The sequence below is a fragment of the Hemiscyllium ocellatum genome, chromosome 1, assembly GCF_020745735.1.
Source record: "Hemiscyllium ocellatum isolate sHemOce1 chromosome 1, sHemOce1.pat.X.cur, whole genome shotgun sequence".
NCBI classification, from domain to species: Eukaryota; Metazoa; Chordata; class Chondrichthyes; order Orectolobiformes; family Hemiscylliidae; genus Hemiscyllium; species Hemiscyllium ocellatum.
Window position 1 is genome coordinate 133,639,050 of NC_083401.1, and position 26,930 is coordinate 133,665,979.

Sequence of the window (26,930 nt, forward strand, 5' to 3'; positions counted from 1 at the left end):
TGTTGCATGTAAGGAATGAGCTGCCAGAGGAAGTGGTGGAGACTGGTACAATTTCAACATTTAAAAGGCATTTGGATGGGTAAATAAATAGCAAGGGTCTAGACGGATATGGGCCAAATGCTGGCAAATGGGATCAGATTAATTTAGGATATCTGGTCGGCATGGATGAGTTGGACCGAAGGATCTGTTCCCATGCTGTATGTTTCTATGATTTTAATTACTGTGGCACAGTTTAGATCAGTCAACATAACAAATATGAAAATTTCCTGCTTTCTGTCAATTACAATGTACATTGTGAATTACATTTGTTAACTAAAAGATATTTTGGGGTTGTTTGTCATTTAAACCTTTTTTTAAGATGCAACAATTTTTTTTGCCATGTATCCTGCAACATGGAAAATATTTATAATACATGTATAATTATGGTTAAAACTGACCTTAAAAGGTTAACCATTTCACTCTGATGAATTTGAGGAATTTCTGTTTTTTCAATGGGAATTGGCCAGCCACTTCTGGCCTGGTATGTTGGATGGGAATTGATACATATAACTGTTGTATCAAGAAATAGTTTAGACACCCACATAAGACATTTTAAAAAATGGCTGAACATAATCCAAGTATGATTCCCATCCAAGTGTAGAAATTTCAAGTGTACCAAATCACTCCCTATTCTTTCTCATTCTTGAAATTTCCTGATTTAAAAACAACATTTGCTTTGGTTATTCATGCGTATTCAGGCTCAGCACACTGCATATTATCTGTTGTTGAATTCTGATTTTATATATTAATTTTAAAAAATATTTTCGCTTTATCTTTTAAAACTAAGATCAGTGCATGCAAATATATGAGAAATCTAGGTACCATCTTCACAAAGCTATCACGGACGTCAAGAGACAATACCAGACTAAACTAGAATCCCCGACTAACCACATGAACACACATGCTGACCATGGCAAGGCATACATGATATAACAAACTACAAAGTCGAGTAGAATCTCTGGCAACAATATATCCCTCCCTGATGAGCTTCTTGCATTCTGTGCTCACTTTGAACAGAAGGTCAGGGAAATGATGCCACCTGCCTTGACAGCCTCAGGTGCATGTACCCACAGTTACCACTGCAGATGTTAGATCAGCCTTTTTGAGTGAACCTATGGAATGCGACTGGCCCAGACAGAGTCCCCAGACATGCACTCAGCTCCTGTGCTGACCAGCTGATGGGAGTAGTTGCAGACATATTTAACTCCTCCTTACTCCGATGTGAAGTTCTCACCTGCTTCAAGAAGACCACTGTCATCCTGGTGCCAAAGAAAAATCAGGTCATGTGCCTTAATGTCTACAACTGGGCAGGACTAACATCCTTCATTATGAAATACTTTGAGAGGTTAGTAACAGCGCACATCCGTTCCAGCCTCCCAGACTGCCTTGGTCCACTACAATTTACCTACTGTCATAATAGGTCTACTGCAGACGCCATCTCCCGCCCTTTTACCTAGCTCTGGAGTATCTGTATAACAAGGACACCTGTGTCAGACTCCTGTTTATTGACTTTAGCTCCACCTTCAACACCATAATTCCAACTAAACATGTTTCCAAACTCCAAAACCTAAGACTCTGCACCCAACTCTGCATCTGGATCCTTGATTTCCTGACCCACAGACTGCAATCAATCAGTAAGAATAGGTGACAACACCTCTTCCATGATAATGCTCAAAACCAGTAGCCCACAAGGCTGCATACTCAGCCCCTTACTATTCTCATTATACACTCAGAACAGTTCTAAATCCATTTACAAATTTACTGATGACACGACTATGGTGGATTGGACCTCAAACAAGTCAGAGTAGAGGAAGAAGTTAGAAAACTTAGTGGCATGGTGTAAAGACACCAATCTCTCCCTTATTGTCAACAAAACAAAGGAACTGATCATCAACTTCAGCAAGTGGAGTGGAGGACATGCCGCTGTCTGTATCAATGGTGCTAAGATGGAGATGGTCCAGTGCTTCTAGTTCCTAGGTGTAAATATCACGAACAATCTGCCCTGATTGATTCATGTTGACACTACACAAGAAAGTACACCAATGCCTCTACTTCCTCATAAAGCTAAGGAAATTCAGCATGTTCACCATGACTCTGACCAATTTATATAGATGCACTATAGAAAGTATCCCATCTGGATGCATCCCAGGTTGGTATGGCAAGTGCTCTGCCCAAGACCACAAGAAATTATAGAGCATTGTGAACACAGCCCAGTCCATCACACAAACCAGCCTTCCTTCCATTGACTTAGTCTATACTTCCCGCTGCCTCAGGAAAGCATAATCAAAGATTCCTCCCATCCCTGTTATACTGTCTTCCATCCTCTTCCGTTGGGCAGAAGATACAAAAGTTAAAAAATATGTACCAACACAATGAAGAACAGCTTCTTCCCTGTTGTTATCAGACTTATGAATGGGCCTCTCATATATTAAAGTTTATCTTGTCTGTAGCTGTAATGATATATTCTGCATTCTGTTCTACTACCTTGATGTACTTATATAAGGTATTATTTGCCTGGATAGTACACAAAATAATACTTTTCACTTGATACGTATGACAATAATAAATCAAATCAATCTGAAATACTGTACAGGCTTTAACAGTATTGTGGAACTCATATTGAAACATATCATTGAGTCAATTCGCTTCGGACGTGAATTGGCAAAAAAGATTCACATATGAAATAAAACGAATGCATTGTAAATGTAGGGCCCCATCTGAAGTATTAAACTATCAACTCACAGCATAGTTTAAAAAGTTTTCTTTCTTTAGACTTTTCTGCCTTTTTAAACTAAAAGAGGTTATTGTGTTTTTCCAGATGACCACTGATAGTACATAGTGATATTTGTTACATATACAATATGTGATGTTTAGTAAGGGTTGTTAGAAGTAGCTTGTTGCCACCAATCTTCCTTTTGTCTTTGTTTTGTTGTAACCATTACTTTATACAACAAAGGGTGGCCCCCACATTTTGTTTGAGATTCTTTTTCAAAAAAGGTGTGGGATGTTTGGCTTCATTTATAGTTGAATAGATTATAAGGTTGACACATATGTAACATTTTTTGTGACTTAAGAATTTCTCAAGGCACAGTAAGCTTCTACAATCAGCAACGTGATAATGATCAGATAATTTGTTTTTACTGATGCTAATTGAGAGACAAAAATTGGTCATGGCATTGGAAATAATTTCCTTACTATTCTTAAAAATAGTGCTATGTGATCTCTATATCCACCTGAGAGAGAATACAGAGCTTGAATTTCATGTCTCGTACAATAACACAACACTCCCTTTGTATTGTTCTTACGTGTCAGCCTAGATTTCAATGTTCAAGGCTCTAGATTGCAACTTGAACCTGTAGCCTTCTGACTCAGAGGTGAGTGCTAATACTGAGACACAGTAAAAAGCAAGAATGTTATTTCAAAATTTTATGAACCACTGTTAAAACCTCAAATGGAGTAGTAGTTCTATTCTGGGCAGCACACGTTTTGAATTGTATCAGTAAAAAAGGACTGTTACAGTTCAGTGGAAAAGCAGCAGTGCTCCTTGTGATTGGTGGCAGTAAATTGTATCAGGAAAGTATGAGCTTCCTGCATAGTGTGCGTAGTGCACCAAATGCAAAATTATTAAAAATTCTACCTCTTCTGGCCCAGTCCCTTCCTCAATAGGTTAGCCTAGCAGAACATCAATTTCTGACCAGGTCAACAAGTAAAAATTGGATCTCAATTATATCATCTGGATGTGACTGGCTTTTGGGCCAATGGTCTTGCAACCTGCTTAGGAGAGCTTGTGAAAATCTGAACAGCTAGTTTCTCAGTGGCTCACGGGCATGTAGTTGACCTAGCATCTGTAACTGCTCAGTTTCCAGTGAGAAGGGAGGGCTGAAATAGCATGGCATCAGGTCAAACATGAGCAGAGAAACCTCCTACTAATTACCAATTACTACAACACCCATTCCTTCAGAAAATGAACCAGTATCCTCCATGTTGAGCACCAAGTGGAAGAAGCAGGTAAGGGCTGTTTGGCAGTGGCTGCTTGAAGGCTCGGTGACGTTTGTTTAACGGTTTAAATTTGAAAGTTTTTTCTTAAAAAGCGCGGAGCAGATCCAGAAGCTGGTGTAGCACAAGCTTACCTGGGTAAGTTGTTTTTTCCTATAAAGGCACGCAGGAGAGGAACCCGAAGCACTACAGAGGTAGTGCCTCCCACCCGCCCTCCTCTTCTAACCTAATAATAAGACCTGTTGTGGTAAGTAGGTAAGTGCTGCATTTTGCTTGTTCTATTGTTTAGACCTAGTTTTTTTTAAAGGTTACTTTTAGAGGGATGGCAGTGAAGGCAGTGCAATGTTCCTCTTGCAACATGTTTGAGGTGAGGGATGCCATGGTTATCCCTGCAGATTACACTTGCAGGAAGTGCACCCATCTCCAGCTCCTCCAAGACCGTGTTAGGGAACTGGAGCTGGAGTTGGATGAACTTAGGATCATTCGGGAGGCAGAGGGGGTCATGGATCGGAGCTGTAGGGAAGTAATAACTCCAAAGATTGCAGACAGATGTGTGACAGTGAGGGGGACTGGGAGGAAGCAGCCAGTGCAGGGACCCCCTGCGGCCGTTCCCCTCAAGAACAAGTATACCGTTTTGGATACTTGTGGGGGGGGGGCGACTTACCAGGGGTAAGCAATGGGGTTCAGGCCTCTGGCACAGAGCCTATCCCCGTTGCTCAGAAGGGAAGGGTGGAGAAGAGCAGAGCAATAATTATTGGAGACTTGATAGTTCGGGGCACAGATAGGCGGTTTTGTGGGGGCGAGAGAGACTCATGTTTGGTATGTTGCCTCCTAGGTGCAAGGGTACATGATGTCTCTGATCGTGTTTTCCGGGTCCTTAAGGGGCAGGGGGAGCAGCCCGAAGTCGTGGTCCACATTGGCACCAATGACATAGGTAGGAAGAGTGATGAGGATGTTAGGCAGGCTTTCAGGGAGCTAGGTTGGAAGCTCAGAGTTAGAACAAACAGAGTTGTTGTCCCTGGTTTATTTCCCGTGCCACGTGATAGAGAGTCGAGGAGTAGGGAGAGAGGGCAGTTAAATCCGTGGCTACAGGGATGGTGCAGGAGGGAGGGATTCCGGTTTCTGGATATCTGGGGTTCTTTCTGGGGAAGGAGCTCTTTGGGGTGGTTTAAACTAACTCTGTAGGGGCATGGGAACCTAGACTGTAGCTTTAGGGTGCAGGACCTGGAGTGTAGGGAGGTTAGGAACATGGCATCAATCTCGAAGGAGGGTGCCTGTAAACAGGAAGGTGGCTTGATGTGTGTATACTTCAGTGCGAGAAGTATACGAAATAAGGTAGGTGAACTTGCAGCGTGGATTGGTACTTGGGATTTCGATGTTGTGGCTATTACGGAGACATAGGTAGAACAGTGACAGGATTGGCTGTTGCAGGTTCCAGGGCTAAATGTTTTAGTAGGGTCAGAGGTGGGGGTAAAAGAGGGGGAGGTGTGGCATTGCTTGTCAAAGATAGTATTACAGCGGTGGAAAGGACAATGGATTAAGACTCGCCATCTGAGGTAGTTTGGTCTGAGCTTAGAAATAGGAAAGGTGAGGTCACCCTGTTAGGAGTTTTTTACAGGCCTCCTAGTAGTCCTAGAGATGTAGAAGAAAGGATTGCAAGGATGATTCAGGAGAAGAGTGAAAGTAATAGGGTGGTTGTTATGGGGGACTTTAACTTTCCAGATATTGACTGGGAAAGCTATAGCTCGAGTTCGTTAGATGGGTCAGTGTTTGTCCAATGTGTGCAGGAGGGTTTCCCAAGAGGTGAGGCCATACTGGATTTGGTTCTGGGTAACGAACCAGGCCAGGTGTTAGAATTGGAGGTAGGTGAGCACTTTGGAGTCAGTGACCACAATTCGGTGACTTTTACTCTAGTGATGGAGAGAGATAAGTGTGCACTGCAGGGCAAGAGTTATAACTGGGGGCAGGGAAATTAAGATGCGGTGAGGCATGACTTAGGATGCGTGGCTTGGAAAAGTAAGCTTCAAGGGAAGGGTGCAATCGATATGTGGAGCTTGTTCAAGGAGCAACTATTGAGTGTCCTTGATAAGTATGTACCTGTCAGGCAGGGAGGAAAAGGTCGTGTGAGGGAGCCGTGGTTTAATAAGGAATTGGAATCCCTTGTTAAAGGGAAGAGGGCGGCCTATGTAAAGATGAGGCGTGAAGGTTCAATTGGGGCGATTGAGAGTTATAAGGTAGCCAGGAAGGATCTAAAGAGAGAGCTAAGAGCAGCAAGGAGGGGACATGTAAAGTCCTTGGTTGGTAGGATTAGGGAAAACCCAAAGGCTTTCTATAGGTATGTCAGGAATAAAAGAATGACTAGGGTAGGAATAGGTCCAGTCAAGGATGGTAGTGGGAAGTTGCATGTGGAGGCTGAAGAGATTGGGGAGACACTGAATGAATACTTTTCATCAGTATTCACTCAGGAACAGGACATTGTTGACGATGTGAATATTGAGTCACAATTAATTAGAATGGATGGCTTTGAGGTATGTAGGGAAGAGGTGTTGGAAATTCTGCAAGGGTGAAAATAGATAAGTCCCCTGGGCCTGATGGCATTTATCCTAGGATTCTCTGGGAAGCAAGGGAGGAGATTGCAGAGCCATTGGCCTTGATTTTTATGTCCTCGTTGTCTACAGGAATAGTGCCAGAAAACTGGAGGATAGCAAATGTTGTTCCCTTGTTCAAGAAGGGAAGTAGGGATAACCCTAGTAACTATAGGCTGGTGAGTCTCACTTTTGTTGTGGGCAAAGTCTTAGAAAGAATTGTAAGGGATAGGATTTATGAACATCTGGATAGGAATAATGTGATCAAGGATAGTCAGCATGGTTTTGTGAAGGGCAGGTCGTGCCTCACAAACCTTATTGAATTCTTTGAGAAGGTGACTAAGGAGGTGGATGAGGGTAGCATCAACACAGATCAAGTCCTAAAGGACACAACTTCTAACTAGGACTGCAGCGAGTGGTGAGGGAAATAACAAGAGGCAAAAATGTACTTGACCACTTCCTCACCAACCTACCGACCACAGATGGATCTGTATGTAACAGTAATGGTAGAAGTGACTACCATACTGTTTGTGAAGACTAAAGCCTTCATCACACTGAGGATACCCTCAATCACATTGTGTTGTACTGTCAAACTAAATGGAATAAATTTAAAAGAGATGTAGCAATTCAAAAATAGGCATCCAAGAGGCATTATGGACCATCAGCAGCAGCAAAATTTATATTTTACCACAATCTTGCACCTCACAATCCAGCATATTTCCCATCTTTTCTCAGGTAGGGGATGTCAAGAGAGAACCACAAGACAAACCTAAAACAGAGATGTCAATCTAATGAGAGCACAGTAAGAATACTTACATGTTTAACAGTGGAAGCAGCATCCAATAGAGGTATATATTCCACAACCAACAGATCAAATCAAAACTGTGCAACTTTCCCATATTCAGCTGGGAGTGGTGGTGGATATTTGAACAATTGATAGAAGGAGAAGTCTCCACAAATAACTCATCCTCACCAAAGGGGAGCTCTGCCAAGTTTCGGATTGTTAAGAATAGGTTTCTTTGATGTAAGGAATTTAGTTTAAAATTTCCAGAGCTGAAGTTACAACCATGGAGGAGTATTTTGAATCTGGGAGAGTCTAACTTAAGTTGTATGAAGGTTCTAGGAAGAGCCTATCAAATTCTCAAGTCAGGGAGCTGAAGACAATGTTAAATTAAGCCCTATATCTGTGACAAAAAAGGGAATTCTGTCTGGTGTGAGTAAAGGAATGTTGTTGGGATCGATGGGATTGTATTTTCCCATATATTTAGAAATATTTAAATTTGTTTTATTTAAATTGTTCAGTTCATCTTATTTTAATTCATTTCTTAATTTATGTTATCCTCTCTGTGAAGTGGAACAACAGTGGCTCAGGAAAAGGTGACTGACATTCGTGCTGTTGGTGCTGTTCTCCTTCATCAGAGGCATTGGGTAGAACTGCACAAGTTGCTGCAATGTTGCTGTGGTGATTTTCAGCTGAGGAGTGCCAATTGAAGTCAAAAAGGTAGCCTAAATGTCTTCTTTAATGTTGGAAATCACCCCAAACATAGGGAAAGCACACCCTGAGAACAAGTCTAGTAAACAAAAGCCTTTCACACAGACAAAGGAATAGTGGTGATAGTTTTGCATTTAATTGTCAACTTCTTTATCTTATGTGTAATACTATAATGTCAATTAGTTATAAACTAAAAAAAAATGTCTGCGGTTATTTCTGCAGTTCTTATTTAGTTAGACTTATGCAAACACTTTTTCTGTCAAACTTTGTTGATTACATCGTACGTGAATTCGAATAGAAAAGGTAGGGAATGTGAACACCAAAAGTGATAAAAGTGGCAAGAAAATTGCTACTGAAAAATAATAAAACGAACCAATTAAAAGGAGATAGCAAATCATGCATCTTACTCAATGTTTTTGGAAAAATGTCTACATGTCTATATTCTTCTAAAATTAAAAATGCATAGTTCACAATGATATAATTGCTTAAGCATAGAAATATCTCTGATGTCTTTGGCAATTCTTCACTGATGAAATCTTTAACAGGAACGTTAGCCTGAACTTGATATTTTTGGTTAGATCAATTACTCTGTAAGATGTAAATAGATCATACAATTTGGGTTCCGAAGAAGAGTTGTGGGAATCGAAGCATTCACTCTGTTTCTCTCTTCATAGATGCTGCTAGACCCACTGTATTTCACCAGCACTTTATACATGTTCAAATTTTAGGAAAAAGCACAATGTGCATGGATCTCCAGGAGTTATCAGGAACATTTACTATGGAAAAAAAGAGTCTTTGGCCTCCAACTGTATGTTTAGTTGCTTCTAAAATACTTTGAAGAAAAGCTTCCTAACATATTTCTGAATTTCTCTTCATGCAGTGTAAACAGAAAGGTTCGGCACATTTTCTGAGAATTTCTGGATGAGCTCATAGAATAGCTGATTATTTAAAGGATCACAATGTTGAGGGTTACAAAATCTTGTGACTAAATATTGCTACTTGAAAATAAAATAATATTTAAAACAGCACGTTCACTGAAAATACAGCTCACCTTTCTCTCATTCTTCCACTGACAGAAAATCAAAAGCAGAGAAGATATACAGAATAAAGGGTAACTAACCAATGACAAAACACAAAACCCAATAGAAGGAAGAGGAAAGGAAAACTGAGGCAAGGCAGAAGGATATATTTTCTGAATTCTCGCCTATAATGAGGTAACTTGTCTGCTGTGAGTGGTCAGTCTGTGGTCTCATCAAAAAACTGGATATCTGAACACAATTGGATTAAAAATGTCTAACAAAATCAACAGCTGCACTGTTCAGTATTATTAAACCCTGGAATTTGCTTGCCAAGGTGGAAAATGCCCAGCTTCGTCCTCTCCACAATCTATAACAGGAAAGCTCCAGCCAATTAATGTCACCTCCCTTTTATCCCCTGACATATACGGCCTGCTCACAATAATCAGGAAAATGATAGAAGGTGCCATCAACAGTGCTATTTAGTAGAACTTGTTCAGCAATGACCTACCTGCTCATCAATGTTTGGTTTGGCTTCTGCCAGGACAACATGGCTCCATATTTCATTCTGGCACACATGGTCAAAAGAGCTAAACTTCAGAGCTGAGGTCAGGGTGATTATTCTTGACATCCAGGCTGTATTTGACCAAATGTGCCAGAAGGAAATCCAGCAACATTGAAGTCAAAGAGAAGCAGCAGGTAATCTCGCCACTGGCAGGGGGCATATGTAGTAAAAAGGAAATGATTGTGGTTGCTAGCACTAATCATCTTTGCCCATCATAGCAGCAGTTCTTCAGGGCAATGTCAAAGCACCCAAACCCTTCAGCTTCTTCAATCATATTTCATTTAACCTAAGGTCCCAAATGGAATGATAGTTGATCGCATTCATATCTGCTCAGTGAAGAAACTAGTGTCCTTATGCAACAAGAATTAGACATCATTCACTCTTGTGCTGATAACTGGCATTGGAGTCTGATGTTCGTGCATGACAATCCTGCATCACTAACCAGAAACAGAACTAGACCAGCGAATACTCTAGCTGGAAGAGCAATGGAGTGACTCGGAATCCTGCAGAGAGTAGCTCTTCTCATGAATCCTCAGAGCTTCTCTTCCATCTACTAGGCTCACGCAGGAATGTGATGGAATATTCTCCACTGAACTGGATGAGTGCAGCTCCAACAATTCTCAAGAAGCATTACACTGTCCAGGACAAAGAAACCTACTTGATTGTGCTCCAGAAACTTACCAAGGTTGCTTAGAATGCACCTTCCAAACCAATGAGCATCACCACCTAGAGGGATGAGGGCATAAATAGATGTCAAAACCACCACTTTGAAATTCTGGTCCGAGCTATTCACCATCCTGACTTAGAAATATAATACTGTTCCTTCACAATTGCTTGGTGAAAAGTATGGAATGCTGTCTTGAACAAAATTGTGAGCATACCTAAAGCAAATGGACTGAAGTGGTTCAAGATGAGTAATAAGTGCTAGCCCCATCAGCAAAGTTCACATCCCATGAATGAAGTAAAAAAAAACTGGATATAAATATTGACCCTAGGAACTGTCCAGTGAGTATTAGATTATCTAACTCCCCAATGTTTGCCAACCTACAAGGCAAGAGCCAGGAGTATGATATAATGGTTTATGTTTGTCTGCAGATCCAAAACACTCACGAATCTTGACATCATCCAATACATGCTGGCCTGGCCCTCGGTCACCACTTGAAACCATAAACTCTACCATATAGAATGTAAATAACAGACCCAAAAGAACAACACCATCTGAAACTTCTCACCAAATTACACAACATCCTGACTTGGAAATATACCAGTATCCCTTTGCTGTCACTAGATCAAAATCCTGGAAAATCCTCACAAACAGCATAATGAGATATACTTCCACCACAAGGATTACCGCAATTTAAGAATGTGGCTCACTAACACATTTTCAAGGGCAATTGGGGATGCGTGATAAATGGTGGCTTTGTCAGGGATCCTCACATTCCAGGAATGAATTAAACACTCACTGAAAATATAGCCAGTGTTGGTTTAGCATAAGGTCACTGTAAGTAGGGTTAAAAATAAAAGTAAAATTGAATGCAGAGATATAGAAAAGTGTCAAAGATAATTTAACAAAATTTAGCAGAAAGAAATTGCAAATTATTTGACAAGGATACATATACTCAATTCTTTTTCATTCATCCTTAACTGAAGCATTTCATGTGTTGAAACAGCTTTTCTTATTAAAAAAAATACAGTCTTTCTGCATGCCTGTTATTTTCACCATGTCACTTGGAGTGTTCATTAATAATTCTTCCTAACCTACATATGATAGCTAATAGTTTTAGAGACTTTACAAAACTGCACTATGATGTAAGGAACTGGTAGCAGTATTCATTGTATAATTTCAAATATGGTAATTAAATACTACTCAACTTTGACTGATTACTGCACTGTGCAAACCCCTGATAGATAACCTATTCTTTTACCTCATTCTGTCCTTACACAGAAGACAAGTTTCAAATTATGAAAGAACTACCTTGCCTTGCATGAAGAATAGACAATATTAATCATTCACTGCTTAAGATGTAGACAAAATACACAGATAAACTGGTAGGCATTGAAAGAAAAGGAAATTGGAATATTTTTGGCTTACAAATGAAAGGACTAGAATCATTATCCAGTGTTGATTTCAAAATTTGCCAAATGGCATAATTATCCAGTTTAATTTTTGAATATTTTTTATAAAATTAAAATGTTCTTTTTATGATAATATAAAACAAGGTTTTTCCTCCCAGTAAATAGAAAGGAATGATGCAGCAGCTGGCTTCTAATGTTAAATGATGGCAGTTCACAAAGCATGATTTACAATGTTTTTTTTCAGACTCTGAAAAATTCAAAATAATGTTTATATTTCTACTTAATGTTTATGGAAGTTCTCAGTCATACTTGAAGAATGGATCAGCATCCAAGACTTGACTTTACAAAGAGTAAACAGCATATTTTATCGTGTATTCCATAACTTCTATTAACTTATTCACTGAAAACAATTTTCATTTTCATGCAAGTTTTGTTATGTATTTAAACAATGAATGTTTACAATACAGAATACGTATTCTGGTAGGTAGTAATTCTTATTTGAAAATAAATACTGTTTTAGTTAAATTTGCAATGTTGTACCATTCTATATTGTCAACAACAAGCAGCAAAATTTCAAGCTTTCCTCCTGTGTAGATCAAAACACTTTTCCAGACACAAATGTTGGAAACTTTTGCAGGCAGTAATTTTAATGCATGTGTCATTTTTAAGGTAATCAGAGAAATGATAGACCTGTTCATTGCACTGTATCTGATTGCTGTAGAGGTTAAGAGGCTTCTCTGTGCCATTGTACTGGAGATGAACATGTCGATGTCAGGATGATGTCACCATGTAGAAAATGAAGTATATTCAAAGGTTCTGTTTAGAAATACTTGAGCATACTGAAAATTTTGAAAATGCTTATTGCTAGCTTATATACTTTGGTTGTACTATAATCAGCTGACCATGGTCAACATGAGCTGCCAGAGCTATCAGGTAAACAATCTAGCACCATGGCTATGGCACCCATTAGTTTAATATTACAGATATCAAGCATTGGCGGAAGGACAGAGCATTAGGAAGCTACGCTTAGCAATCTGTTGGGGTTTGGAAGCAGCCTTTCTAAGTATTAACAGCACAAAGAATGTATTGCAACAGCAATTCCTCTCTGCAATATATTTAGGAAAGCAAATGGAATATTGTTGCTCAGTACAAGGGGAATGGAATATAATGATAGTGAAGTTTTGCAGTTTTATGTGGTGTTAGTATGATATCTTGGATGTGGTGTACAGTTTTCATTATCTTGAGAAAGAGCATAATAACATAATAAGCAGTTAGGAGAAAGTTTAGTTGATGGATTCCTGGGATTAAAGGGTTATCTCATGATGAAAGGTTGGACATATTGGGGATTGAAGTTCAGAAGAATAAGAGGTGAACTCATTAAAACATATAAGGTTCTGAGGAGAATTGACAGGATGGATGCTAAGTGGATTTTTCCTCTTGTGAGAGATTAGAATGAGTGGGCACAGTTTGAAAGTAAGGGGTCTCCCATTTAAGATGGAGACGGGGAGAAGTTTTCTCTCTCAAAGGGTCATTTGTCCATGAAATTCTCTTCGACTGAGAACAGCAGAGGCAGGGCCATTGAATAGATTTTAAGATGGACTTTAGTAGATTCATAATTGACAAGGAAATCAAAAGATATAGAAGCTAGTCAGCAAAATTGAGTTCAGGCCACTAAACAGATTCACATGATCATGGAGGGAATACTGAGGGGGCAGGATTTACATTATTTGGAAAGGCAAGAACTGATTAGGGAGAGTCAACATGACATTGTGTGTGGAAAATCATGTCCCACTAACTTGATTTAATTTTTTGAAGAAGTAATGCAGAGGACTGATGAGGGCAGAGTGGTGGGCATGATTTATATGGACTTCAGTAAGGCATTTGATGAGGTGCCTCATGGTAGACTGGTTAGCAAAGTTAGATCACATGGAATACGGGGAGAACTAACCATTTGGTTATAGAACTGGCTCGATGGTAGGAGACAGAGGGTGGTGGTAGATGGTTGCCTCTCAGACTGGAAGCCTGTGACTAGCGATGTGCCACAAAGATCAGTGCTGAGTCCACTGCTTTTCATCATTTATATAAATTATTTTGATGTGAACACAGGAGGTATAGTTAGTAAGTTTGCAGATAACACCAAAGAGGAGGTATAGTGGACAGCGAACAAGGTTTAAAAAATGAGGTCTGCAGATGCTGGAGATCACAGCTGAAAATGTGTTGCTGGTTAAAGCACAGCAGGTTAGGCAGCATCCAAGGAATAGGAAATTCGACGTTTCGGGCATAAGCCCTTCATTTTTAAGCGAAGAAGGTTACCTCAGAGTACAGCAGGATCTTGATCAGAGGGGCCATTGGGCTGAAAAGTGGCAGGTAGACTTTAATTTAGATAAATGTGAGGTGCTGGACTTTGGAAAGGCAAATTAGGGCGGGATTTATACACTTAATAGTAAGATCCTGGGGAGTGTTGCTGAACAAAGAGACTTGGAGTGCAGGTTCATAGTTCCTTGGAAGTGGAGTCACAGGTAGATAGGATAGTGAAGAAGACATTTAGTGTGCTTTCCTTTCTTGGTCAGAGCATTGATTATAGAAGTTGGGAGGTCACATTGTGGCTGTACTAGAATATTGTGTGCAGTTTTGGTCTCCTTCATATAGGAAGAATGTTGTAAAATTTGAAAGGCTTCAGGAAAGATTTACAAGGATGTTGCCAGGGTTGGAGGGTTTAAGCTCTAGGGAGAGATTGAATAGGCTGAGGCTATTTTCCCTGGAGGGTCACATGCTGAAGGATGACCTTATAGAGAATTATAAAATCATGAGGGGCACGGATAGGGTAAATAGACAAGGTCTTTTTTCCTGGGGTGGGGGAGTCCAAAACTAGAGGGTGTAGGTTTAGGATGAGAGGGGAAAGATTTAAAAGGGACCTAAGGAACAACTTTTTCACACAGAGGGTGGTGCGTGTATGAAATGAGCTTCCAGACGGTTTGGTACAATTGGAAAATTTAAAAGGCATCTGGATGGGTATATGACTAGGAAGGGTTTAGAGGGATATGGGACAAGTGACGGTAAATGGAACTACATTAATTTAGGATGTCTGGTCGGCATGGACGAATTCGACCGAAGGATCTGTTTCCGTGCTGTATATCTCTATGACTCTATATCAAATGCAGAGTAGGCTAAAGTGGCCAAATGGTCTACTCCTGCTTCCAATTCATGTGTGTTCATGTCCTCCTCAATCTTTGGTATCAGGAATCATGACAGTCTTGTCCATATCTCATAGTTTTGCTCTTTTATCATAAATTATTCTAAAATCGCATTAGTGTGGATCAAGAGGAACAGATTCATGAAGCAACAGTAGATTAGAAAAGGAACAGAAAAAAAAACATGAATGCAGACTGACAGGCTCATTCACCAATTCATGATACATTCCAATATGCATCTGAGCATACCATTGTGTGCAATACCTGGCGCACATCTACAAAATAAAGTGTTCATAAACACTCTATTGCTGATTCTTCAGCTAACTCCCATGCCTCCTACTTGGTAAACATTTTCACTATTGCTTGTTGAAAATTGCTAAATAGAAATGCTCAACACAGTGTTGAAATCAGATTCAGTGCAGGCCTTTAAATTATATGATCTGTAAATTTTATCAACCTATTTCGGCATGATGCTGTTTCATGTGCTGTAGTTTGTTTTTGCTATGTGAAACTTAAATCTACTATTCATACTCATTAATCCCCTTGTGGAAAAGAAGACGAGTAATAGATGTGGAGTATGACTGTGGGACAGTCATGTCCTGCTCAATTTGGGATGTATCTAATGCCATTGTGAAAATTATCCAACTCCAATTCATCCGTTGTGGTGCCACACCCTTCAGTTGCAAGCTGAAGTGAGACAGAAGTTTGCCTAAGAAAACTGGTTTTCGTAACAATCAATTCTTCAAGATTTAAGAAAACAGACTGTTATCCTGCTGCCTCAAGTTGGTATTACAAATATTTCTTATGTGAATATTGTTTTTCTGTTACTGAAGAAAAAAGAATGTCCTAAAGTACTTATAAACTGCAGTCACTATTGTAGTGTAAAGAAATGTGGGAGTAAAGAAATATACAGCAATATCTAACAGGAAACAAATTCTCTGTTCAGTGAGGGATAAGTATTGACCAAGACACAAAGAAGAATCTTATATTTCAGATATAGTAGTGAGCTCTGATATTTTGTCTAAAGGAAGGCAACGCCACTGTACTGATTTTTGGTTTTGATTTATTATTGTCACATGCACCTATGTACAGTGAAAAGGTGTGTTTGTATGCAGTATAGGCAGATCATACCATACAAAGTGCATAAGGGTAATAAAACAGAGCAAGAAATACAATGTTATTGTTGCAGACGTGTGCAAACAGTGAGATTAACATTAAATTGAAAATTTGAATACTGAAGGATCACCTTTGATTGTGTGCTCAAGTCCTCAACATTGTGTAAACAGAACGCCTTCTGACTCAATGGTGAAAGTAATACAACTGATGAAAGGTAGACCCTAGTCCAAGTGTGCCTTAGTCTCTAATTAGGCATATAATTCATGACATGAATGTTTTATTGGCTTTTGGCCTCACAGCTCCACCACTTCCACATTGTTGCTGTCCTAGAGATGTTGTTTCCAAAATAATTGATAAAATATGTTCTTGTGGGACACAGATGTCTTTGGCTGGCACAGCATTTATTGTACACCTTTAGTTGCCCTTGAGAATAGTGATGGTGAGCAGCCTTCTTGAACCGCTTCAGTCCAGGAGCTGTAGTTGGTGCCATACTATCGGTAGGGAGGGAATTCCGGATTTTTGACCTAGCAAGGAAGGAATGGCAATTTATTTCTGAGTGTGAGTGGTGAGTGACTTGAACAAAAACTTGCAGGTGGTGGTGTTCTCACATATCTGCTGCCTTTGTCTTTCTTGGTGGTGGCGGCTGTAGGTTTGCAAGGTGCTGTCTAAGGATCTTTGGTAAAGTTCTGCATCTTGGATATGGTACAGAATGCTGCTGAGTGTTGCTGATGGAGGAAGTGGATGTGGTGCCAATCAAGTGAGATGCTTAGTCCTTAATGATGTCAAGCCTGCTGAGTGTTGTTGGAGTTGCATTTATCCAGACAAATGGGTGTATTCAACCATACCCTTGGTCTGTACCTTTTAGATGGTGGACAGACTTCAGGTAGTCAAGAGGTGAGTTATTCACTGCTGTATTCATAGCCTCTAACCTTCTGTATATATGGCTAATCTAGTTTCTAGTCAATGAAACTAGCATGTTGATATTAGGAGTGGGATAAGTGATGGTAATGCAATTGAATGTCCAGAGGCGATGGTTATATTGTCTCTTACCGGAGGTGGTTATTGCCTGCCATTTATGTAGCACAAATATTACTGGCCACTTTTCAACCCAAGACTGGATACTGTCAACGTCTTTCTGCATTTGGACATAAATGTTTTCAGTTTCTGAGGGGTTACAAATGGTGCTGAACATTGTGCAGTCATCAGTGAGATTGTCATGATGCAGGGAAGGTCATTGATGATGGTTGGGCCTAGGATACTTTGCTGAAGAACTCCTGCAGAGATGTCCTAGAGCTGAGATGACTGACCTTCAAAAACCATAACCATGTTCTCAAGTACCAGGGATTATTCCAACTAGAGAAGACTAGTTCCCTTAATTCATATTGACTTCAGTTTTGTTAGGGGTCCTTGATGCCATTCTTACTTCTTCAAATCCTTGTGGTGCTCTATGAGCAAAGATTCATTGTACACTAGATTATCTAATTTTGGGAGTGGAAGAATTGCAGAGAGATATTAAAAATGAATAAGTAGAAACAGAATTTACTGCTCTTTTGCATAGTGTGGGCAATGGCTAGAAAGTTGGAGGAAAAGAAGGAAATGGAAAAATCATGTTCAATGTTGAGAAAACATTTCTGAGTTTCTGCTTAGAGTTTACATGGCAAGATTTTGTTAATGAGTTGCAACTACTCTATTTCTATGCATTTGTATGCTATTATCAGCTAAATCTCACACATTTCTATATAGTTTGCAAATTAACTCTGCTCCCCCATGCTTTCATCTAATTCTGTCTTCACTACAATGCTCTTGTATTTTGTTCAAACAACTTGGCAATTATGAAGCACCAACTTAGGGTCAATTATTACTTGCATGCTTCTGCTAGGTCACTCTGCATTAGGAATACACACAAACACACACACCATATATCTTTTGCATCTACATATTTTTGACTATTTACTCACTTAGCATTGACTTGGAGGCTGACATTCTCTGTAGCTTGCATTGCTTTTTAGCACACAGGACGAGATGGCACCTGTTTGCACTTCAAACCATTGAACCATCAAGGACATGGTTTTGTATGGTATTAGTACCATAATCAGTATCACAGTGACAGCATGTGCCAGCAGCTTACATAGCAAACACACATTATGTCTTCAACAAAATCTCCATGAGTGAAAGCCAAGAGAAGTAGCCCTTGGTGAAGTCAAGGGGTCTATAAGTCTGGGGTTACAGCCACAGTCAGTCAAGGGGTTCTTCCCATGTGGGGGTTGGTCACAGTCTGTCCTCCAGATCAGATGCAACCAACCCGGCCAGTACACCAGTGAGAGTGCTATACAGACATCAGTCGAAAGGGTGGGCCAAATTTTCCTGCATTGAGACAAAGGGAGGTACTCTGTATGGTAACAGTGGATGGAAGAGAAGTTAGTGGTCATGGAGAGGAGGTACTGAGTGAATAGGAAGCACAAAGGATGGGGAGTGAGATGTGGGAGCTTACAGTGTGGTTAGCACTGTTGCTTCACAGTGCCAGGCACCCGGGTTTGATTCCAGCCTCAGGCGACTGTCTGTGTGGGGTTTGCACATTCTCCCCAGATCTACATGAGTTTCCTCCCACAGTTCAAAGATGTGCAGGTTAGGTGAATTGGCCATGCTAAGTTGCCCATGCTGTTCAGGGATACGTAGGCTAGGTGCATTATTCAGGGCAAATGTAGAGTAATGGAGTAGGGGAATGGGTCTGGGTAGGATACTCTTCGGAGGGTTGGTGTGGACTTGTCAGGCCACATGGTCTGTTTCCATACTGTAGGAATTCGATGATGATGAAGGTCATTGATTTGACATGACGCATGTGATAGTAAGAATCGTAGTCCATATGCCTTGGTGCAAGTTATGTGTAGTAGCAGAATTACAGTGAGTGGTGGCCGTGTGAGTATTGGGTAGCCTGGAGAAGATCATTAACCTTCCCTTGCATTGCCTTGCTTGGCAAGCGCAATGACCTAGCCACTGTCTTGGTTCAGGCTGACTAAATCTGGTGCTCATAATTTGGAGATGCCGGTGTTGGACTAGGGTGTACAAAGTTAAAAAACACACAATACCAGGTTACAGTCCAACTGCCTGATGAAGGAGCAGCGCTCCGAAAGCTAATGCTTCCAATTAAACCTGATGGACTATAACCTGGTGTTGCATGATTTTTAAATCTGGTGCCAGGGCCTCAGTTTCTGGTCAGCAGGAATAAGCACTGCCTTCATTTTTACCACCCTTTCACTAGTTTCTCTAGATTCCTGGTGGTGAACTGACTTGTCTTTCTAGGCCATTTCTTGAGAACACCACATTAGGACACCACAATGTTAAGACAAGTTCCTGGTTTGCAGCATCTGATGTGCTGTGGGGCTGGGGTTTCAATGAGGCACCTGTGGTGTGAGCATCACAAAGTCCTTGTAACAACAAGCACTTTGGCTGCACCAACCATATGGTTCAATGAGGTGGGTACCAAACGGCCAGTTGCATAATTAATGAGATGAAGAATGGTAGAATGTTTGAGAAAAGTTGACACAGCCATGGTGGACCAGTTGCTTTGATTCTCACTCAAAAAATACTTTGCCAGAAAATAGGAAAATTCAGCCCAATATTACAGAACTGCATAAATTCAAGGATGCATTGCTTGCTAGAAATTGAAATGGTCATACCTTGTGTGAAGACCCTTAAAAATGTTGTTGTGCGCACAGACTGCCTTAAACATTGAGCTGTATGCTGTACTTAAAATTAAGTGTCCTCAATCATGCAAGCATTCCATGAAGTGTCTCTTTTGAGGCAAGACTGAATCTGGTTAAGCTTCTGATACAGTTCAGCATGTTACAGGAGAAAAGGATGAAAGAAACAGCAAACAGAAAATTCTTGCTTAAGTACTTGTGGCAGGTGCTTGTCATGCATAACAATATTGTTGGCTTATCTTAGCAAATCAGACATCTTTCTTACATGTTTCCCTCTATTTGTGAAGCTGAAAATAAACTGGCCTTTTCTGAAATTTCTTCTCAGACTTGCTGCATTAAGGCCCTTTTGCAGGTGCTGAATGTCCATTTGAACCACACATGTCTTTCTCTCCTTCACTTCTCTAAACAAGGCCAGCATAGCTGCATCTGTGAATTTGGAACATCTCTGTGCTGAAAGTTACATTCTTCAGAAAAATTACTGTGGTAACAGCTGGCCTGAATTCTGTTAGGACTCTAATGTCACATCATTGCCTTTATCTAGTGTTCCTTTGTGTTAACTAACATGCCTCCACATTGGAAACTGCTTTTTACAAACGTTAAATGTAGATTGCAGCAGGCCTAGTGAAAACAGTCAAATCAGATGTTTAGTTTTTTTGTGTAATACTCAAAAACCCAAATTAATGTCCGATTAACCCTTTGTAGTCCATAATCAAACTATATTAAAGCTGTTATCAATTGAAATGCTGGTTTTAGCAATAAATGTAATTAGAGGTCAGGACTTTCTGGATGAATATCACAGTCTATCTTCTGTTCCACATAAGATGTTACAGCATTGAAGGAGACGATTTATTGCTTTGTGCTAATGCCAGATTTTTGCTAAACTTATCCCACTTTCTCATTCTTTCAACACAGTCTGCACCTTCCTCTGCTCAAGCAATAATTAGGTTTTTGCTTAAAGAGTAAAAGGATTTTTGCCTCAACTATTTCTTTTTCAAGAGTTCAGCTCTGTGCTTAAGAAGTTCTAACTCTCATCAGTTCTAAATTAATGCAGCCTTATTGTTGAAAACATATCCCTATTTATCCTATCAATTTCAATAATTTAAAAAACTTCTATTAAATCTACTCTTAGTCAATGAAAAGGGTCGAAGCATCTTATCTTTATAATTGCACTTCTTATCCCTTGTTTCACTTCTATGAATCTTTGATGAATGCATTCTTTGAGCTAAATTTCCAGCCTCTCCCTGTGGACAGTAATCTGGTGAAGTGGATCCAGATTGATTTTCATTGCATGGATTTTGGGAGAGGCTTCCAACAATCCCTCTAAAAGCACATGGAAATAACCTTCAGGTATTTATTGTTAAAGTTGCAACAGGTGTTTAGCAGACATAATGGCCTGAATTGCATAACTAAACAGTCAGCCATCTGTTTTGAGTAGAAGGACTGCCCATCTTTTTCAAAGTTTGCCTGAAAATTGATAGAGACAGGCAAATGATCCGCTAGGTGTCAAGCAGATTTTCAATTGGAATGCATTTGCTATTCATGTTAAAGTTTTATCATGCTTGGAGTTTCTCTGTGTAGAAGTACCCTCCCCTTTTACCATTATTTTCTGATTCTAAATCCCTATTCCTCCATTCAGCCCTTTCGATTCCATCCTCTCTCCCCTCTTTCTGTATGTCCTCAGAGAATTCAATAATTAGATTAGATTAGTGGGGAAACAGGCCCTTCGGCCCAACTAGTCCACACCGACCCTCCGAAGAGTAACCCACCCAGACCCATTTCCCTCTGACTAATATGCACCGAACACTATGGGCAATTTAGCATGGCCAATTCACCTAACCTGCACATCTTTGTAACTGTGGGAGGAAACGGGAGCACCCAGAGGAAACCCATGCAGACATGGGGAGAATGTGCAAACTCCACATAGTTACCCGAGGCAGGAATTGGACCTGGGACCCTACTGCTGTGAGGCAACAGTGCTAACCATTGAGCCACTGTGCCGCCCTTAGTAATCATCAGATGATCAAATAAAGGAGGAAAGTAAATCTGACATGATTGGACTGACTACTGAGGGCCATAAACATGGACCACAGCTATCCATTATTGGTAATATAGTGAGGAGAAACATCAGAACTGCAGTTATATGTCATTAATAAGTATTTGGTTAAATTGTAATCCAAGCAAATTTAGTTAATTTGACTAGTGAAAGAGCCATTGGGTATACATGAATAAAGACAAATAAGTAAGGAAACAGTCAAATTGTACAATTTCCAGGAATGATGATAAAACTATAAGTTAAACAAACTGAATGGAATTCTCACAAACTAAAAACTGTAGCGAGCTGACATCTATAATATTGATTAGGATAGATTTTTAACACCCCGCCTGGGCATAAGTCTGGAATTGCAAATTGCCTGTTACCGAAGGTTCCTGATTTTCATTTTTATTGAAATTTAATTTTGTAATGAGTGGTAAATTGCAAATCAATCCCACTAATATTTAATACATTTAACAGATTGGAGAACTGTGAACAGTAATAGAGAACTTTAACTCACTAAAAGGAGCAAAGATGAATATAATCACAATCCGACGGATGACGAAATGTTCTCTGGAGAGAAATACAGATATCTGATCACAGCATCATTCCAAACCCAATTAAAAACAGTGACTTTAATTAATATGACAAAAATTCCATCAATATTAATTGTCATTATGGACCAAAAAACATGAAAATTAGTTGTAAAAATAACAAATATTGCTTCCCTTACAGCGTGAATTGAAATATGTAACCATAATTGTATATCATTTCAGACAGGAGAAAGTGAGGACTGCAGATGTTGAGATCAGAGCTGAAAATGTGTTGCTGGAAAAGCGCAGCAGGTCAGGCAGCATCCAAGGAGCAGGAGAATCCAAGCAGCAGGAGCAGGAGAAAAGAAGGGCTCATGCCCAAAACGTCGATTCTCCTGCTCTTTGGATGCTGCCTGACCTGCTGCGCTTTTCCAGCAACACATTTTCAGCTATCATTTCAGACAGTACAGTTCTACTACAATTTTGATATTTAAATTGCAGAAATGTACAAAGTTCTTCTTTTTAATGAAATGAGAAAATCAACATTCTTCTTGTCCTGTTTACTAATCTGTGGCACCTGGACTTGGACACAATTTAACTGTTCAGTGCCAACTGGGTCTCAGCCAAAACTGAATTTTTGATTTGTAAATTTTTTCCAGGGCTGGCATCAAACATTGAGATGTTAAACCCAGCTCAGTTTAACTGAGACAGATCCACCCAGATTTGTTATCTGAGCAGTTCTTTTGTGCCAAACTCCATGAACTTGCATTTTAACTGATAAAATGCAGACTGTAACTTCTCAGGGAAATATTAGAATTTGCTGAGAAAATAATGTCAGGTCAACATGCCATTATCAATGCATAAAAATTCCAGCAATTTGTTGAGATCTGTGTGAATTGGAAATCATGACTAGCACCACTGCACAGTTAACTTAAACAAAACTGGAGGTTATTGTTAGCTTTCCACTGAGTGTCAAGAAATTGATGCATTATCCTGCAAAACCAAAATGCCCCAGGCAGTCAGGGCCAATATTTATTGAAAAAAGGACAGTCCGTAATTATGAAACTTATGTTTCTGAACTACTAAAACTATTTACATAGTGACAGATTACTTGTCCCCTAACCAACTGAAAACTCATTGACACCACGCTAACCAGAATCTCCACTGTTCCCCCCCCCCCCCCCCCACTCCCCCCAGATTATATGCTCAGTGAGGGGAACCTGAATGGCATTAAAATGGGACTTCTGTCCCCCATCAGGAAGTTCCATCCCTAGAGAGTTGTCAAACAGTCAGCTCTGTTGTGTCAGCAGCAGCAGAATTGAGTATTGTCCACTGGTGAGATCACGGACAGTCCATAAAACTGAAGAAGTATTTGAATCTGGACTTCAGATCAGTCAAGGAGTTTGGATGGACCTGCCTAGCAGAAGCTAGTGACAAAAGGAAAAGAGGAGTGGTGGATAAGGTATTATCCAGAGGACAGGGTAGCAAAAGAGGGTGAATGATCTTGAGAGTTTCCCCTCAAAGGGCACTGGGGACACTCCCAAAGGAGGTATTCGCATTGGCCTACAATAGGTCGCACAATGAAAGTTGCTGCACTGCTCACCTTGTCTCTGATTTCCCAGCCATACTTGTAAAGTTGTGATGGAGGCAGAATGTGGTCCTTACTCTTTCGGCAGGGTATAGATGTTAGTATCATTGTAAGCAAACAGAATTAAACCCTATATGGTTATAGACTTTTTAGTGTAAATTTTAAGACTATATTTTTTAAAATGTTTTGTTACACAATGTTGACAACTGCTCTCACAGTTCTAACTTATGCATGAGTCTCATGGGAATTAGTTTGCTACCTGCTTGCCAGATGGGGATGATTCACTTCCTCTCCATATCAGCTCACTTCGAATATTTCTTTAAACCAACCCAAACCCACAGAAACGAAAGACAGCACTCTATTACAACAACACAGATAAAAGACAAGTGTATTGATAAAGAAAAGGGCATACTGCTCATGAAAAATCAATTGTTTGCTTGTGAAGGCATAAAACTCAGTTGTGCCAGTAGTGGCATTTTGACATAGTGTCACACCCGAAGAACAATACAAAGTGTTTAACTTGATTTCTGCCACTACACTTAATGTATAAGAAGGACCAAGTAAATACAGGTAATGTTCTGGAGCAAGAAACAGTTAATAGATTGAATTAGGCCACAGTGTTGGCAGTTTTGCTGGAGGTGGGGAGGATGCAAAAATTCAGATAAAATCACCATAGTTGTACCAGACCATAGAGCTTCTGTCTCATTTGAGAGAGATGACTGGTGGTTGTTAAACTTGCAGGTCACCATGCCGAGAATTCAACCCACACTGTTGGCCTCACATTGCATCACAAACCAGCCATCGAACCAACTGAGCTAAATCAAACACCGAGAAAAGTCAGATAGCTGTCCTGCCTTCAGATGCATTTCCAAGTGCCAGCCTGCTTGGAATTAGAAACTCAATCCAAAGAAGCCAAGAGCTTTTTGGATAATTAAACTCCCACTTAGTGCATTTTCGGGATCCACCAGCATTTTCCTAGCATTTGTCTGTCCACTATTGAGTCCGGAGGCAAGCCACAGCATGGAGGTGGCCTCCCAGAAGTTAGCTGAACAACCATCTGTTATCTTCTCTTATTGGCCTAACAAACAAAAACCTGTAAACATGAAAATACTGCAGCTGTGTCCAAAACCATTCCTATGGAGGGGTTTCTCCTCAATGTTGATGTACCTAACAACCTTAAGCATTTTTAATATTAAATTTTAAGCATGTTCCTAAATGGACTTCCATTATGAGTTGCCCTTACACTCATCTTCTGCCTCAGTAGTGCCAATGTCTTCTGGTTCATGGTATGGGCCAACTGTTTGGAACTCCCACCTCAGGAGCCCACTCATCATCCTTGTTTGATGGTAAATAGAGACAGTCAATTAGGAGTCTGTTCCACGTAAAACTGTAGGCGTCTTGAAGACAAGCTTGGATTTTGGATCTGCTTCTGGTCCTAACAATGGGTTCCTGATACTCATGAGAAAATTAGCCAATCTTTCAAGTTACCTTTCATCAGAACGAGGAGAAACTGAGGACTGCAGATGCTGGAATATCAGAGCTGAAAATGTGTTGCTGGAAAAGCGCAGCAGGTCAGGCAGCATCCAAGGAACAGGAAATTCGGTGTTTCGGGCATAAGCCCTTCATCAGGATTCCTGATGAAGGGCTTATGCCTGAAACGTCGAATTTCCTGTTCTTTGCTTGCTGCCTGACCTGCTGCGCTTTTCCAGCAACACATTTTCAGCTTTCATCAGAACTAGACACATTTAGAGATGTAATTGGTTTGAATAAAGAATGTAAACAGGGAAAATAAAGCAGGTGGCCTTCATCTCATCCTTAACGTTGAGTGAGTCAGGGAGGCAGGTTCCATTGCAGGAATGGGGCATAAACATGAGACACCGTGCCTTTAGCTGCACATTGAGATGTGCTTCATAAGTTGTATGAATTTATAAAAACATTGCTTCCTGATTTCAATCAGAATTCTGTCTGTTCTCATGAATTGTGGTAGGGGACTCGTTAGGTAATCAGTTTTATGAGCTGGGGTGATGATGGCAGCAGACAGCCCATGCTCCACATCTTTGTGTGGCTTATCCAGATACATTTGCTGGCATTGAGAACCTCTCTTAATGGTTCACATTCAGAGTGAGTCATAGACTTGCTGTCATTCAAGTGAATGGCCATGCCATCCTGCCATAAGGTATGCAACACTGTGGGCAGTCTCTTTCCAAAGGATGGTTACCAGGCTGTATTGGATCACCCTATCATCTTCCTTTTCTTTTTTCTCTTTATTCTCCAACAAAAAGTGGAGTGTCATTTTCTCATCATCATCCAGCTCCTGTACTCCTTGACATAAAAATAGAAAGTGCAAAAGAAATTCAGCAGGTCTGGCAGTATCTACGGAGTGAGAAACAGAGTAAACATTTTGAGTCCAAAGATGACTCTTTGAAACTGGAGACATCAGTCTTGTTTGATTTGTCATAATGTGAAGTGCACAATAGTTGACTATACCATGAACTCTGGCTGGCCCATTCTGCAAGAGACCACTTTACAGGTTTATACATCAAAAGCATATCAGCAAGCCAAAACACTGCTCAAAGCAGATTTGTGTAAGCAGCTGACTCTTTTAGCTCTTCTCTGTGTCTAGGTCCTGAATGGATTCAGGAGCCAGCTCCTTGGGTAATAACCCTTGTTCTCCAATAACCACCTATGGAATTTGGAAACTGACCTGTAGAGGTGCAGTACCTGAGACTTTCACAAGATAAAGAAATTATAACATCTAATGAAGCATTTTACTGTTGAGAAATCTGGCTTGCTGCTCTCTCAGGAGGAGAAAGTGAGGACTGCAGATGCTGGAGATCAGAGTCGAGAGTATGTTGCTGGAAATGCACAGCAGATTAGGCAGCATCGAGGAGCAGAAGAATCAACCTTTCAGGCAATAAGCACTTCATCATTCCTGATGAAGGGCTTATGCCCAATATGTTGATTCTTCGCTCCTCAGATGCTGCCTGACCCACAATGTTT

At 40.2% G+C, this 26,930-nt stretch overlaps 1 protein-coding gene and 1 long non-coding RNA gene across 2 annotated transcripts in view; one reads left to right on the plus strand and one right to left on the minus strand.

Annotated features, from left to right (window-relative positions):
- Positions 1 to 26,930, minus strand: part of cfap299 (cilia and flagella associated protein 299) — a 587,024-nt gene that overhangs the window by 15,660 nt on the left and 544,434 nt on the right. The gene's annotated exons all lie outside the window — the stretch shown is intronic.
- The window catches only part of LOC132820211 (uncharacterized), a 41,761-nt gene continuing 22,877 nt past the window's right edge, over positions 8,047 to 26,930 (plus strand). The window contains exons 1-2 of the long non-coding RNA XR_009645182.1: positions 8,047 to 8,121; positions 9,189 to 9,326. This is a non-coding gene — a long non-coding RNA (uncharacterized LOC132820211). The remainder of the gene's footprint in view (positions 8,122 to 9,188; positions 9,327 to 26,930) is intronic.